The following is a 6,000-nucleotide window of genomic DNA, read 5'->3' as shown; positions in this document are numbered from 1 at the left end:
TGGATGTCTCCGCTCAAATCCCTCCTCGCCCTATTTCCCACTACATATTATAGAAGGGGCTGGGCTGCGCGTCTCACGTCAGCTTTCAGTACCACCGCCCAAGATGTACTAAAAAGCACTCCAAAATTAATCTTGGCCTGTCCACGTTCTCGCGGCCATAATTATGCACAATACGATGTATAAGATATCGAATGACATCATTCTCTTGTAGGCTAACATCTGGGGTGATTGAAATTGCTAACAGCAGTCTAATATACACTGAGTGTACGAAATATTCGGAACACAGACCTAATATTGAGTTGCAGACCCTTTAGCCTCAGAACATCCTACATGTTCTTTCGGGGCTTGGACTCTTCACGGTGTCGAAAGCATTCCACGGGGATGCTGGCCGATATTGACTCCAAAGATTCCCACAATTGGCTGCATGTCCTTTGGGTGGTGGACCATAATTGATACACACGGGAAAATGTTGAGCGTGAAGTACGTGACACACTCAAACGGGTGCGCCTGGCACTTACTACCATACCCTGTTAAAGGCACTTCAATATGTTGTCCTTCCCATTCACCATCTGAATAGCACACATACACAATCCATGTCTCAAGTCGTCTTTAACCTGCCTCCTACCCTTCATCTACACTGGTTGATGTGGATTTAACACATAGCTTTCAACTGGATTCACCTGGTCAGTCTACATCATGGAAAGAGGAGATATTCCTAATGTCAAATCAAATTGTATTTGTCACCTGCCCTGAAGACTTTATGGTGAAATGCTTATACTTACAGGCCCTTAACCAACAATGCAGTTCTATGCAAATAGCCTGGCAGGCCATTTGATTAATTGTCCAGCATTATCTCTTGAAAATGTTGTGTACACTCAGTGTAGTTGGCATTCATCATGTCTGTGAAATGGGCCTGTTGGCTTATGAAACAAGGGGTTGGATATGTGGTTAGCCAATGAAGGATAGTGGTCCAGGCTTGACAAACATTATTTCATCCCAAATTATTATATATATTTTTTTTTAAATGACAAGCATTAGCTCCTCTCTGATAATGGTAAATGATTGTGCCGGGCTCTTGTTCTGGCAGTGGGCCTAGAGCATGTATTTGGGGACAGGATGTTTCATGAGATGGAGGCATTTACAGTAAAATATACAGAATCCACAATAGTCCATTAGTATATCCCCCTTGGGTTCTACCCCGTGGATGGCCCAATGTTGGTGCCATTCCTCTGCTGAACACCATCTGGACAAGGGAAAGTGTGCTCTCCAGAACAAATCATTTCAGTTATCTCTTCTATCCTTCAATTTGCTTCCACTCGCCCATATCATTTACTAATTGATGTTACAGCCCTCTGGTTAATGGAATTCTCACATATGTGCAGGACGAAACAGTACAGACAAGATTCATGACTGGTGGATCAGGCTTAAAACACACACACACACACACACACACACACACACACACACACACACACACACACACACACACACACACACACACACACACACACACACACACACACACACACACACACACACACACACACACACACACACACTGTTACGGATACAGGTATCCTGTGTGTGTATCCTGAGTGTGCATTTCTTTTCTCTCCTCCTCACAGGTGGCAATCATCATTCCCCAATCAGTCATCAATCAGTCACTATTCAGAAGACACACCTCCTGTTTCCATTACCCTATCACATTCCCTTTCCCTTCGTTTAAAAACCCGGTCTGTTGTTTGCTCTAGAGCTCAATCTCTCTGTCAATTCCATCTGTCTGTAGATCTCTTGTTTGGTTTTGGCAACTACAAGATGTCGCACATGGGCATACACTACCCGTAGGAACACTTTGTATAAAAACACTAGTTAGAACTGGGTGGACCACCCATTGCATTTTTGGTTGGTTAGTTAGCTGTTGGTGAAGTAGGCTAGTCTAGCTTATGGGTGTTTTTGGATACTTATTATTTCTTTCCTTGGGTCCAGCTCAGCCCCTTTTCCTGCTCCCCCATTTACCGTGTGTTTTACAATAAACCATGAGTGTTTGACGGTAATTTAGTTGTCTGTGGTTATTTCGTGCTCACTCTTACTTTTTCACTGTTATAATTTGTATGAGTTATGTTACGGGTCTCATTACCATCCCCCCTAGACTGTCGGGCCCAAAAGGGATTCGTAACATAAGTGGGGGCTTATCCAGGATATTTCTTTACTGACACCCATGCCGCTCATGCAAATTGTTGTAGTGGCATAGTTCAGTGTTGAGCGTCATAGCTGATGTAGCATTAGTGTTTGCTATTTGTTGACTTGTGTGTAGTATTAAAAGATGGCTCCATTTGATTTGAAATCCTTTTTGGATAAACCTTCGTGGGAGGTTTTTGATAAATGTCGTGGAGTTGATTTAATGACCGTGGCTGACCATTATTCGTTATCGATTCCGCAGAGTTTAGTTAAAGTGGAGGTTAAACAGCTGGTGTTAAATGTTTTGTTGGAAGAGCAGGTGCTTGTGTTACCGCTGCCTGAGCCTACTACCCATGTAGGGGAGGTTGCTGCTCCTGTAAGCCTGTTGGTGTCTGAGAACGAGGGCGAGCCTAAGCTCCAGCCACATTGCCCCGTTTTGAACCACTCTCCCCACTGTCATATGGTAATGCCAGGAGGGCTTATTAAAAAGAACGAGAACAGCGGCAGATGGAGTTAAAAATGCGCCAGATGGAACTGCAGGCAGAGACAGCGAAGCTAGCCTTCGTTCCTGCTGTGACTGTTAGTGAGTCGTCCTCACCAGATGAAGCTTCCAACACTTTTGACATTAGTAGGCAGATGCGCCAGATGGAACTGCAGGCAGAAACAGCGAAGCTAGCCTTCGTTCCAGCTGTGACTGTTAGTGAGTCGTCCTCACCAGCTGGAGCTTCCAACACTTTTGACATTAGTAGGCAGATGCGCCAGATGGAACTGCAGGCAGAGACAGCGAAGCTAGCCTTCGTTCCAGCTGTGACTGTTAGTGAGTCGTCCTCACCAGCTGGAGCTTCCAACACTTTTGACATTAGTAGGCAGATTGCATTGGTACCTTTGTTCCGAGGTTGACTCCTATTTTTGTGTATTTGAATGTATAGCCGTAGCATTGAAATGGCCTGAAGAGATATGGTGCCTATTACTTCCGTGTCAATTAACTGGTAAAGCCCAAGAGGTTTTGTCAGCGCTACCTCTGGAGGACAGTATGAATTATGAAGTGGTCAAAGCTACTGTTCTTCGCGCCTATGAGCTTGTGCCTGAGGCATACCGACAGATTTAGGTCTCACAAATCTTCTAGTAAGACGTATGTGGAATTTGCTAGAGACAAGGGAAATCTGTTTGATAAATGGCATGCTGCTAGCAAGGTAATTGATTTCGACTCTCTCCGGGAGTTAATCTTGGAAGAGTTTAAAAATTGCTTACCCGAACGCATTGCAGTTTACCTAAATGAACAGAAAGTATCCTCCCTGTCAGTGTTGGCAGACGAGTTTGTGTTGATGCACAAGAGCATGTTTTCGGCTCATACTGAGAGTAGAGCCACTGAATTGCCTACTTTTAGTCCTAGTCGGCCAACAGTAGTATATCAAGCACGCCAGAAAAATGAGCGTCCCTGTTTCTATTGTCATAAGGTGGGACATATGATTAATGATTGCTTCCTGCTAAAATGCAAACAAGGGATGCCTCTTCGTGCCAAGCCACCAACAGGTGTTGGTCTAATTCGTACAGTTGTGCGGTCTGAAGCGAAACAGGTGCCACAGGGTAGCTGTTGTTTGAAAGGTCCAGTCCCCGACCGTAGTTATGAACCGTTCATTTTCGAGGGGATTGTGTCCCTAACGAATGACGAAGCGCCTCGGCGTCCGGTTAAAATCCTTAGAGATACTGGTGCGGCGCAGTCGTTTATATTGTCTGATGTGTTGCCCTTATCCGACGATACACACTGTGGTTCCAGTGTGTTAGTGCAAGGTATTGAAATGGGTTTTGTCCCAGTGCCATTGCACTTTGTGAAAGTACACTGAGTTAATCAGTGGAATATTCAGAGTGGGGGTACGTCCTATGTTGCCAGTAAAAGGTGTGACCTTTATAATGGGTAACGATTTTGCCGGAGGAAAGGTAGTACCCGTATTGGATAAAAGTGACCACTCTCTAATGAGCTTGCACAGAGTTATCCACATGTGTTCCCCGCTTGTGCTGTCACTCTTGCCTGACAAGAGGGTGACGTGATAGATTTGTCGAACACTGTTCTGTTCAAAGAGGTTGCTCAAGAGGATGGGTTGTGTGCTACATCTGGGAAGATGATCACCTCTGACAAACAACCCAGGAAAGAATCGAAGAATGTTGAACTTATTGCTGATGCAATACAGTTACCAGTCACTCGTGAGCAGCTGATTGCTAACCAAAAGGTTGACAACATGCTTGCTAAATGTTTTTCTAGTATTGTCTCATTGGAACAGGTAAAGAAGAAGAACGTGGCTTATTTAATTGATGGTAATCTCCTCATGAGTAAATGGACATCCCATGCTGATGCGGGCGGAGATTGGAATGCTGTTTACCAAATAGTGATTCTGACAGCCTTTCGACAAAATGTGTTATCCCTTGCTCATGATCACCAGTGGTCTGGTCATTTAGGAATCACAAAAACTTATGATCGGATCCTTCAACATTTCTTTTGGCTGGGTTTAAAATAAGATGTGGCTCAGTTCTGTCGGACATGCCACACATGTCAGATAACAGGAAAACCAAGTCCGGTTATTCTCCTCTGCTTCTACTGCTATGATAGTGGACTATCATATTGAGATGGATTGGAGTTGTGCAATACTCGGCAGCAGTGCATTAGATTGCCCAACTCAGAAATGCTGCTGTCTCTCTCCAGTCAGGTCTGGTTCATTTAATGGACGGACAGGCCAACGATATTGGGAGGCTACTGCACAGTTTTCCATGTCTCTTTAATGACGTTCCTACTCACACAAACACATTGGAACATGACATTAATGTTGGAAATGCTACACCTATCAAGCAACACCCATATTGTATCAAAGCTTCCAAGAGGAAGATAATGAGGGATGAGGTGAGATATTTGTTGGAGAATGACCTGGCGACGCCAAGTTCAAGCCTTTGGAGTTCTCCTTGCATTCTGGTTCCTAAACCTGATGGTACGTCCAGGTTATGTACAGATTAATGAAAGGTAAATTCTGTCACAATGCCAGATTCATTCCTGTTACCCAGACTGGAAGACTGTATCGACACTGTTGGTGCTGCTAAGTATGTAACTAAGTTGTAAAAGGTTACTGGCAGGTTCTGTTAACTTCACATGCTTCTGAGATTTCTGCCTTTGTGACCCCAGACAACTTCCTACAGTACAAAGTCGTGGCTTTTGGGATGCGAAATGCACCAGCCACTTTCCAACGACTGGTTAACTCTGTATTAGCTGGAGTTCTCAATTGTAGTGCATACCTTGATGATCTAGTGATTTATTTGTCTGTGGTCAAATCATGTTGACTCTCTAAGGGTAGTATGTGAACGGTTGGCAGCTGCTTCTCTAACCCTGAACTTGGCAAAGTGCGAGTTTGGGAAGGCTACTGTGACCTATCTCGGCAAGGAGGTCGGCCATGGACGGGTGCGCCCTGTTGATGCCAAGGTCTTTGGCTATAACTGCATTCCCCGCACCTAGCACCAGATGAGAGCTACTTTTTCACTATTATAATTTGACTGTCGGGCCAAAAGGGATTCGTAACATGCACACACAAACACACATGCACGCACACACAAACACACTATGTGGGACTTTACAGTTCCTTGGTAGCGTATGGGACTCTATAGTACACTTTGAGTTATGACCTATTGTCCAAGATAGTGAATGTTGATTAAGATTAGACAGTGTGACACAAACCCTGCTGTGGCCTATTGTTAGGGTGTCATAGAGCTCTTGGGAATGATTTACCAATATACCTGGAGCTATCAAAGAACAACAATAATCATGCTATAACTGGAATTGAG

This window comes from Oncorhynchus gorbuscha, linkage group LG19, assembly GCF_021184085.1.
Source record: "Oncorhynchus gorbuscha isolate QuinsamMale2020 ecotype Even-year linkage group LG19, OgorEven_v1.0, whole genome shotgun sequence".
Taxonomy (NCBI): domain Eukaryota; kingdom Metazoa; phylum Chordata; class Actinopteri; order Salmoniformes; family Salmonidae; genus Oncorhynchus; species Oncorhynchus gorbuscha.
The sequence above is the reverse complement of the archived record's forward strand: the minus strand, read 5'-3'. Positions refer to the sequence as shown.